Source organism: Danio rerio, chromosome 11, assembly GCF_049306965.1.
Source record: "Danio rerio strain Tuebingen ecotype United States chromosome 11, GRCz12tu, whole genome shotgun sequence".
Taxonomy (NCBI): Eukaryota; Metazoa; Chordata; class Actinopteri; order Cypriniformes; family Danionidae; genus Danio; species Danio rerio.
The window spans coordinates 45,498,770-45,510,000 of NC_133186.1; positions in this window are offsets into that span (position 1 = coordinate 45,498,770).

Genomic DNA, 11,231 nt, shown 5'->3' on the forward strand with positions numbered 1-11,231 from the left:
TTATGTGGGTCATGCGAGACCAAAGGAAAGTGGCGTAAGAAACACAGAACAGCCTTCTTGGAATGTTGGACTGATTTGCATCCTGCCGAAAATTCAGCGTTTGCTTGAAAATTCCCCCCTGTTTTTTTGTCCTCCTCCTCCATCTGTCTGCAAGGTGAGGAGGAGGAGGGAATCAGCCCTGAATGCAGAACTTTGAACCTCTTGTCAAAGTTTGGCCAGAGAGTTGCACAAATAAACATCTGCTAATTCCCACTCAGGAATTTCACACGGCTGCGTCGGGACGGTGAAGATCATTCTCACTATGGAGGTGCTTTCCTGACAGCAAACAGACCCTCCGCTGCTCTTTTAGGGGTCTGAAGTGATTATGTGAAACCGCTCAAATGTACAGATGTCAAAAGGGAGATTGATTTAGACCGGATATGAAACTCTGTAAATCAATGCTCTGTTTCATACACTCTAAAAAATGACATATGTTCAAACTACTTATTTAAAATGAGCTGAAACAACACAATTCTTAAGTTTTTTTTGGGACAACTTAATTGTTTTATGTTCAATCCACTTAACTTAATTCCTTCATGTCGTCCCAACACAAATCGATTAAGTTACTTTAATTGACCCTTCGCTAAGCCACACCCAAAAACCGCCACCCACCAATCGTGGCTTAGCAACTGTAGCTACGTGCAGGGGCTCTGTCAAGCTTTCGAGCGAGTGCATATGGATTGTGCAAATCTGATACCCGGTCTCCTTAAAGTTTGGACGGGATGGTGGAAATTTTTCCTTTTCAAAACCTAAAACTCAAGAGGAGAAATGCCAGCGTGGATCAAGCTGTGTGAGGGGCGCTAAAGGAGCGGAGATAAGTTGGTTTTGTTTTGATATTCCCGACACATTCAGTGATAAACAGACGGCAATAACTCACACACCTCTCACCCTAAACAGATCTAAACTGTGTTTCCTACAAAAACACAAAGCTGGTTCTGTTTCACAGCTGACCTATTCCTTTTTTTCGCTCGATATTATGAGTAATGCTCCGTTTAAGCCTTCGCCATAACATTAGTAACTTAAGCTGCATCCCAAATCGCATACTTATGCACTATTCTACGCCATTGTGTAGTATAAATAGTGTAAGTAGTGCGTTCACACTGAAAACTCTAAAGATAATAAGTGCACTTTAATTACCCGGATGATGCACTCATTCAGCCGCTAAAATGAAGTGTGTAATGATGGACACTTCACGCACTCAACGACCGCAGGTTTGCTTACGTAGCGGAAGGGGCGGAGCTATCGGACGCACATGTTGGATTACTTTATTTATTTTGGATGGTGAAGGCAAAATTCTCCTACGAGAGTGATTATAGCGCCTCCCGATGGTGAATGCGGCAATACTCACGGCAGGTATTATTTGATAATTCGGTCGTTTATTTCACTGATTTGGCAACCGTCAAACGTCATCAGGGAAACGGTTTGAATTTCCGCTTAGTAAAAAAACATTAGTGTGCCATTTGGGACACCACTACATACATATACTATCCTGTTGAGTGTGTAAGTGCATAAGTACATAGTGCATGAGTGCATAGTGTATAGTGTGCCATTTGGGACGCAGCTTTAGTCATACTGATAGCGAATAGGTCATGATGACATGAGTTATTTTTCCGGAAAATACGAATCTGCGAATCTGTTGCTAACTTTACTGAACTTCATATCTCCATCAATTTCAAGCTACGAATATTTGAAATTACAAATCAACAGAACAAAACCGAGATATGATCACAAACTGAGCAGCTGCGATCAATATACTTTACCAGCAGCTGTTTTTCAGTCATTTATAAAGAGCACACAAACACACTGACCGTTATAGGTAACTAACTGTACATTGTTATGGGTCAATGATGCTAATATTCGGCACAAATCCACCTTTTCTGGATGTTCTTTCTATGATTGCCCTGCTGAAAAATCCAGCTTGAACCAGCCTAAGCTAGTTGGCTGGTTTTAGCTGGTCGACCAGGCTGGTTTTAGAAAAGTTTTGGTCACTTTCCAGCCATTTCCAGCCTGGTCTTAGCTGGTCAGGCTAGGAGATGACCAGCTAAAACCAGCTTGACCAGCCTAGCCAAGCTGGGAGTCCAGCCAAAACCAGCTATATCCAGCTTAAACCAGGCTGGTCAAGCTGGTTTTAGCTGGATTTGGCTGTTCACTTTTTAGCCTGACCAGCTAAGACCAGGGTGGAAACCAGCCCGGAAGTGGCCAAAACCCCTCTAAAACCATCCTGGTTGACCAGCTAAAACCAGCCAACCAGCCTAGGCTGGTTTAAGCTGGATTTTTCAGCAGGGTGAACTATGTAAAAGCACTGTCATGTATGTTTCCTCATCGGTTAGTAACGCTATAATTCATTACACAACAATTAATCTATCAGGCCTTTTGGCTAAAAAAAGAGAAATCACAGTTTCATTAATATTTGTTAGATTATTTTCAAACGTCACCTCTCCTGCTGAGCATGAGCTAAGCAGTTGAATGGTTAGCGTATGAGGCGGCTAGGCTAAGCTAGCTTCAATTTTGATTGAATTATTCTCTAATCGGTTGTGAATATACCCCTGTAAAGCACACTGTAGTCCTTTTTTGTCTGGCTTTCTCTGATATCTCACCTGTTGGCCAAAAATGACATTATATCACTGGCAATGTCTGACACCAGCGCACACGCATTGAAAAAGCAATGCCAGGCACGAAAGCTTGACAGTTGTAGCAACAGTAACTAAGTAGGGCGGGGCTTAGCAAAGGGTCCATTGTTTTAACAAATTTAAGTGGATTCCACATAAAACAATTAGGTTTTCCGCAAAACAACTTTTGAGTCGTGTTGTTTCAGCTCATTTTAAATAAGCAGTTAAACAAGCAGCAAAAGTATTTTGAGTGTTTTTAAAGAGTACGTTTAACCTAAAATCTAATATGAATTAAGGTTATATAGTTCACATTTTTTCTTACAATTTTGTTGTTACATTTACTTAACATCAGTTTGACTGAGTTGTGTAATATAAAATATGTATATGTCATTATTGCATTACAATTTGAAGATTTTTCCTCCTTTTAATTCTTTTATTTATCAGGAGTCGCCCCAGTGGAATGACCCGCCAACTATTCCAGCAACTATTCCGCCAACTATTAACACTGTGGCCTCGCAGCAAGAAGGATGCTGGTTCGATTCCCGGCTGGGCCAGTTGTCATTTCTGTGTGGAGTTTGCATGTTCTCCCCGTGTTGGCGTGGGTTTCCTCCGGGTGCTCCGGTTTCCCCCACAGTCCAAACACATGCGCTATAGGGGAATTAATGAACTAAATCGGCCATAGTGAAGATCATTCTCACTATGGAGGTGCTTTCCTGACAGCAAACAGACCCTCTGCTGCTCTTTTAGGGGTCTGAATTGATTAACCACTTAAATGTACAATAAAGCCACATAGAAAAACGATCATGGGTATCTGCAGATGTCAAAAGGGAGATTTATTTAACCCGGATATGAAACGCTGTAAATCAATGCTTTGTTTTATACACTCTAAAAAATGACGTTTGTTCAAAATACTTGTTTTTGTTTTGTTTTTTGGGACAACTTGTTAGCGGCGGCGCAGTGGCGCAGTAGGTAGAGCTGTCGCCTCACAGCAAGAAGGTCGCTGGTTCGATCCTCGGCTCAGTTTGCGTTTCTGTGTGGAGTTTGCATGTTCTCATTGCGTTCGCATGGGTTTTCTCCGGGTGCTCTGGTTTCCCCCACATTCCAAAGACATGCGGTACAGGTGAATTGGGTAGGCTAAATTGTCCGTAGTGTATGAGTGTGTGTGTGTGTGTGTGAATGTGTGTGTTGATGTTTCCCAGAGATGGGTTGCGGCTGGAAGGGCATCTGCTGCGTAAAAATGTGCTGGATAAGTTGCCGGATCATTCCGCTGTGGCGACCCCAGATTAATGAAGGGACTAAGCCGACAAGAAAATAAATGAATAAACTTAATTGTTTTACTTTCAATTCACTTAAATTTGTAAAAACAATTAATTGTTTTTAGAAATTTGAGTGGATTTGACATAAAACAATTCGGTTTTCCCAAAAACCACTTTTGAATTGTGTTGTTTCAACGCATTTTCAATAAGTAGTTTACTCAAAACAATATTTATTTTTACTTGTTCAAACTACTGAAACAAGACAGTTGTTGATATTTCATAGGGACAACTTATTTTTTTTCTGTTCAATCCACATAAATTTGATAAAAGTGTTAAGATAGCTTAATGGATTTGTGTTGGGAGAACATGAATGAATTGTGTGGAACCCAGCATTTTTTACAGTGTTTAAACAAACAGCAAAAGTATTTGTGAGTGTTTTTTAAACACTAAGTCTAACTAAACTAATTGAAATTGAGGCTATATAATTCAAATTGTTTCTTAGAATTTCATTGTTACATTTACTTAACGTTTAAAATTAGTTTTACTAAGTAATGTAATATAAAATATGTATATGTCATTGTTACATTATATAAAATGTTTACATTTTCCTTCGTCTACTTCCTTTATTTATCAGAGGTCACCACAGGGGAATGAACCACCAACTATTCCATCATATGTTTTACACAGCTTATGCCCTTCCAGTACGAAGAAACACCTATAAACTCTAATATTCACACACACTCTCATACACTACGGCCAATTTACTTCATCAATTCCCCTATAGCGCATGTGTTTGGACTGTGGGGGAAACCGGAGCACCTGGAAGAAACCCACAGCAACACGGTGAGAACATGCAAACTCCACACAGAAACACCAACTGAGCCAGCCGGGACTCGAACCAGCGACCTTTCTGTGATGAGTTTGCATGTTCTCCCCGTGTTGGCGTGGGTATCCTCCGGGTGCTCAGTATTCCCCCACAGTCCGAACACGTGGTACAGGTGAACTGGATATACTAAATTGGCCTTAGTGTATGTGAGTGTGTGCAATTGTGTGTGAGTGTTTCCCAGTATTAGGTTGCAGCTGGAAGGGCATCTGCTGAGTAAAACTTATGCTGGATGAGTTGGCGGTTCATTCCACTGTGGCGACTCCTGATTATTAAAGCTGAAAAAGAAAATGAATGGATGAATATTTGATTTGTGTTGGGAACTGAAGGATTTGTGTGTAATCTGCATTTATTACAGAGTGTTTGATTGTAAAATGAAAGAAAAAAGCACTATTTGTATTTATGGTATAGACAGAAACCCTGTTTTTTTACATTTATTTAATTATTCCAAGTACAAAAACAACTGTAGTATTACTTTTCAGAGACTAGTAACACTAACAAAACTATTATTCAATGCTTACATTCACATAAACACCCCACTACACACCAGTAGCAGCAATACAGCAGCCATCCAATACACTCCAGCAAAACCTCTTTGAACAAGTACGTAGTAACTCAATCCCAACCAAAAATCAGCACCTTTAAAAAGATGCTCCAGCTCTACTATGGTATATAGCGATGGTCAAACTTTTATATGCATCAAACTACTGAATCCTCTCTGTAATTCTCTTTCACTATGTCTAACCGAAGCATAGAAATATCATCTTGTTTTCCAATTCCTCAACGCAGCATGCGATAAGCGATAATGTGATGTGTGTCCCATGATCCTGTATTCCCGAACGGAACAAACGCTGGATTCTTCAGGGTGTGTGAAGCGTGGGATCCAGGCCTGCGGGACTCTGCTGTGTAAAAGAGGACCGTTTGTGCACACACACACAGTCAGTGGTGTCATTGTGGAGTCACAAGACGGCCACGTGTCCTGCAGACATCAGGACTCAACATTCACCTCCGTCTGCACTGCTGAGGGCACTCAAATCACCCACACTGATGGAGGAGGAGACGCTTACTAGAATCAATATGTAATCTGAGGACTGCAGATCAGGAGAACTAAACATATAAACCCACATGGATTCCTTTTTGTCTCTCAACTTCCGCTCTCATTCACTTCTAGTGATTTTAAGACATTAAAAACAGCTCATGCTGCTGCTTAATGTAGCAAACTGATATTTTCCTCTCATATTATTCTGTTTTTTTATGTATAGTCGCAAAAATGAGCAAACTTCCACATTGCAGATTAAGGTCAATAGTAAAGTACTTGAAATTATCTGTTGTGGTGATTCTATAGTTGCTATGGCAACACAACAACTACTGTAATTGATCGATTGTGGTGATTCTACAGTTGCTATGGTAACACAACAACTATTGTAATTGATTTGTTGTGGTGATTCTATAGTTGCTATGGTAACACAACTATAGACGTTGATCTGTTGAGGTGATTCTATAGTTGCTATGGTAACAACGACTATATACTGTACGTTGATCTGTTGTGGTGATTCTATTGTTGCTATAGTAACACAACTATAGACGTTGATCTGTTGTCGTGATTCTATAGTTGTTATGGTATCAACGACTATATACGTTGATCTGTTGTGGTGATTCGACAGTTGCTATGGCAACACAACCATAGATGTTGATTTGTTGTGGTGATTCTATAGTTGCTATGGTAACAACAACTATAGTAACTGGTCCCTTCTGGTGATTCTATAGTTGCTATGGTAACACAATTATAGAATTTGATCTGTTGTGGTGATTCTATAGTTGCTATGGTAACACAACTATAGACGTTGATCTGTTGTGGTGATTCTATAGTTGCTATGGAAACACAACTATAGACGTTGATCTGTTGTGGTTATTCTATGGTTGCTATGGTAACAACAACTATAGCCATTAGAACCTTGTGGTAATTCTATAGTTGTTATGGTAACACAACTACAGACATTAATCTGTTGTGGTGATTCTATAGTTGCTATGGTAACAACTATAGTAATTGGTCATTTGTGGTGATTCTATAGTTGCTATGGTAACAACTGTAGTAATTGATCTGTTGTGGCAAATCTAAAGTTGCTATGGTAACGCAAGAACTATTGTAATTCATCTGTTGTTGTGATTCTATTATTGAAATGGTAACAACTAGTTATTGGCGTGTTGTGGTGATTTTATAGTTGCTATGGTAACACAACTATAGTAATTAATTGCTTGTGGTGATTTTAGTTACCACGGTAACACAAGAACTAGTAATTTAAACAAATGAGCCGATACTGTAGTTTTATACACAGCATATTGCAGTAAAACATAAGTATATTACAACATTTATTACAGTTTATCAGTTCATAATATTTACAATATTCTGTAACCTTTATAATTTTTTTTAAGGCAAATGCAATGTTTGACTGCTGAAGTCTCCACCATAATCCAACCTAAAATTTTAAAGCGGATTCAAAACTGTATTTTTAATGAAGAAAATATAATGCAAAAATACAATATTTATTTGTATAGAACTACAAATAATACATTTTATAAGAACCAAAAAATTTAATACTGCAAAAAAAGTAATATTAGAGTTTTTTTCATTATTTTTATTGTAGATGTAGATGTATTTTGATATAAACAATAAAAGCTTTTACAAAACCAAGATTTTAAAACTTTAAAATAAAATGAAGAAATAATTTCTGAATTTCAAAAAAAGAAAATCGAAAACTTCACTTTGCATTTATGAACAAATATTAATTATTTATGAACATTTAGAATGCTTACATTACTATTTATTTAAAGTAAACTAAAACCACAACTGAAAAAGAGCAATAATCTGGGTATATATAAAAGCTTATATAAATGTTTCCACAAATTTTGAAAATCCATGCTGAGGTGCAAAAGATATCACTAGATGCTATGTTGGGTAAAACTTTAAGGGCTTTATTTTAACAATCTCGACACGTCCAAAGCTCATGGCGCAAAAGCATTAAAGGTCATGTCTGAATCCACTTTTGCTATTTTAAGGATGGAAAAATACGGTTTGCGTCCTGGCTATTTTAGTTTCTCAATATATCAATGCACCAACAATGCACCTTAACACACCTCTTTTCTAGATCTAAACACTCATGAGTCCACAAAGTGGCACAAATGGATTTGCTACTTAAACATAGTGGTGGAAAACAGAAAAATTGGGGTTGCGCTGGTCAGAAAATTGCAACTCGTCGGGGCAAAAACACATCTTGCGCTGGGTCTATGACAGGGTCCTAAGTATTTAGGTATAGCTTAAAAATAATAATATAAATTCATTCTAATAATAAATTTAATCATATAAATTTATTCTAACAATTTATTTAATTAAATTTAACTTTAAAAATGATTTCAACAGTTGGTTTTGTGTACATTTTTGACTAACATTTGGGTACAGCCAAGTAAAGATTGTGAAATGATCTGGTCCAGCAGGTCTGGTCTTGTATCTTACTGGTGGACGTGTGTGTTGGTTGTTTCTAATCAATAGCAGAGTTTGAGCATGAATAAGATGTGATCTGATATCTCAGGCCGAGCATGAGCTGTGAGCGCCATTTTCCTGCAAATGCATGTCAGATGTGTTGTTTTTCACTCATAGCGGGGTAAACGTACAGTATGTAAGTGCTGTTTGTGTTGGCGCTCAGACAATCGCTCCTTTGGCAAGTCAATGAAGGCAATTCTCTGCTAAATTTCACATGATGCTTCACTGTGATCCTACAAAAATGTACTTGCACAATCCCACAACTCCAGCAGGAGCACAACTGCTGCTGCGTGTGTGTGTATGTGTGTGTGTGTGTGTGTGTGTGTGGTTGGAAAAGTTACTTTTAAAATGCATTTAACCAAAATACATTCTTAAAAAGTAATTTGTAACATATTTCGGTAGATTGCTAAAGATTAACAACTTAATCTATGTTGGATAATCATACAGTGTTGGGTAAGTTACTTCAAGTAATTGATTACTAATTACATTATAAAAATTTGACTTGAATTGCTTTTCAAATAACTTTGCCTGAAAATTGAACAGAATCAAGCATTCACAGATCAGTAGTATTAATGAATTAAAAATTTTAAAGTATCATATTATTTTGGTATTCTAAAATATGTTTCAGATGTAACTGTATAATATATATTTATATATTATGTAATTGTATAAAATATATTTAAGCTTTATATATTTAATTTATATAAAAAAAATCTAAATCCAAATAAAAATATTAAACCATCAATAAACAAAAAATAAATAATAACACTTTTGGGACTTTAAAGGTTTCTTATACTGTCATATTATTTCCGTTTTTTTTTTTATTAAATTAAATTAAATTAAATTAAATTAAATTAAATTAAATTAAATTAAATTAAATTAAATTAAATTAAAATTAAATTAAATTAAATTAAATTAAATTAAATTAAATTAAATTAAATTAAATTAAATCAAATTAAATTAAATCACTTTTAGGACTAAAGCTTTCTTATACTGTCATAATACTAACATTTAAATAAATAAATAAATAAATAAAAAATTAAATTAATACTTTTAGAACTAAAGCTTTCTTAAACTTTAATTGTAAAAAATAAAATAATAACAGGTTTAGGTCTTAAAATCATTCTTATATTGTTACATAATAAAAATAAAATAAAATAATAACACTTTTATGTCTATAAATATTTCTTATGTTGTCACATGATTAAAAAAAATAAAATAAAATAACAAAACCTTTAGATCTTTAAACCTTTCTTATATTGTCACATAAATAAAAAATCAAATCAAATCAAATCAAATCAAACAAAATAAAATAAATAATAACACTTAGGTTAGTCACATAATTAAAAAAATTTATAAAATAAAATAAAATAAAAAAATAAAATAATAAAAAAATTAAATTAAATTAAATTAAATTAAATTATAACATTTAAGGTCTTTAAATCATTCTTATAATGTCACATAATTAAACAAATTAAATAAAATTAAATAAAAAATGAAAAAATAAGATAGAATAAAATAAAATAACACTTTTAGGTCTTTAAACCTTGCTTATATTGTCACATATAAAAAAAGTAATTAATTAAAATAATAACACTTTTAAGACTTTAAACCTTTCTTATATTGTCACATAATAAAAAAATTTATTAATTAAAATTTTAAAACACTTTTAGGACTTTAAACCTTTTTTGTATTGTCATATAATTTAAAAATAATTTAAAAAAAATTTAGGACTTAGAACAAAACAAAACAAAGGAAAACAAAACAAAGCAAAGCAAAGCAAAGTAAAGCAAAAATAGGGACTCATATTTTGCCTTTTTAAAATGTAATTGAGTTGCATCTCCAGCCCTGCTTGTGTGTGTGACACTAAACTCAAATATGCTGAGTTCAGCAGAGCAAATCCATTTAACAGCTGATGAATGTCTGGATTTGCTGCATTTCTAACTATGACAATGAGCTGATGTGTTGAACTAAAGAGCTAAAGAGAGATGATTATTTCACAGACATCTGGCCGACAAACTCAAGAAAGGAAGGAAAGGGGAAGGACAGGGGGTCTGTGGGTGTTTCCTCTGCATTATGAGATGAACAAGCACACAAACACGCAAACCAGGACATTCCAGAGCCACATTTACATCAACCGCTCGGGGAAATAGGGATATTTATATTACTATATGAGCAACATGCAATACCATCACCATAAGTATTGCTATAAAACAAGCATAAGAAACATTTCCCATTAAATGAACGGCTCTTTATACTTCTTGATTGCTATTCTGTGATCTATTTACTGTGATTATTTTATGATGCAATGTATTGAACCTCTGTATTTTATTGATTGTTTTATTTTGCTGTAGCACTTTGGTATAGAAGCTTGTTCCCGGCCACCAAATAAAAGCATATTGTGAACATTTATCTAAGAAGTGTGTAATACAAAGCTGCATTTCTGACTTTTTTACTCAGAATCGTAAAATGTAAACTCAAAATTGTAAGGTAAAGTCAGCATTTGGGAAATATAGTCACATTTATGAGTTATAAAGCCAGAAATCTTAAATAAAAAGCTGCAATTGTGTGATATAAAGTCTGAACTTGAGAGATAAAGTCACAATTGTGAGTTATAAAACCAGAATTCAGGAAATAAAGTCGCAATTTGTGTGTTATAAAGCCAGAATTTGGGAAATACAGTCACAATTTTGAGGTAAAAAGTCAGAAATCTGAAATAAAAAGCTGTAATTGTATGATATAAAGTCAGAACTTGAGAGATAAAATCATAATTACAAGTTATAAGGTAAAATTTCAGGAAATAAAGTCGCATTTTGAGTTATAAGGCCAGAATTCGGGAAATAAAGTCACGATTGCATGACATAAAATCAGAATTTCAAAAATAAAGTCACAATTATGAGTTAAAA